We start from the raw sequence: 578 nt of genomic DNA, 5'->3' as shown, positions 1-578 counted from the left end.
ATACTTTGGCACATTGGAGATTCCAAAACTCTGACGGCTGCAAGGACGGTGAGCAATTATGGAAGACGTGCTGTTTCCGGGACAGGCTCCCGGTTTCGTTTAGATGCAGCGTGTAAAGGGAAAGAGGTGGGAGTATCGGGGAAGGGGGCAGGGGGCAGGGACGGATGTACATAAACGAGGTGCGTCAGTTTGGCGGGCACACTCGTGAAAGCGGTAGACCAAGGCGCGCACTATGGACGCCAGGAAGCTGGTTCTGCTCATGCTTCTGATGGTAAGGTAAAATTTATGCATTGGCTGACAGTGCTGGTGAGGAACCAAATTTGTAATGCAATCTTAATTCTATGCAGCTTCCGAAGTACATTCTTTAGTTCCTGTTACAAACAGCCTCTTCATCCGGTTACGTATAGATGACTCCAATTTAAAAACCCATTATTTCCCAGGAGTTTTGTGTGTGCTTATCGGCCGAGCGTTAGCCGTTACTCCACTGACTGAAAAAGTTTCGTTCTGATTGTTTGTTTATACGAACTGTAATTCGTAGAAGGAGCAGGGTACTCCGGGGCTCGAAGAAGTAGACGAAC

The sequence above is a fragment of the Frankliniella occidentalis genome, unplaced genomic scaffold (genome assembly GCF_000697945.3).
Source record: "Frankliniella occidentalis isolate FOCC.00 unplaced genomic scaffold, Focc_3.1 Scaffold447, whole genome shotgun sequence".
Lineage (NCBI taxonomy): Eukaryota > Metazoa > Arthropoda > Insecta > Thysanoptera > Thripidae > Frankliniella > Frankliniella occidentalis.
This window is presented reverse-complemented; position numbering follows the sequence as displayed.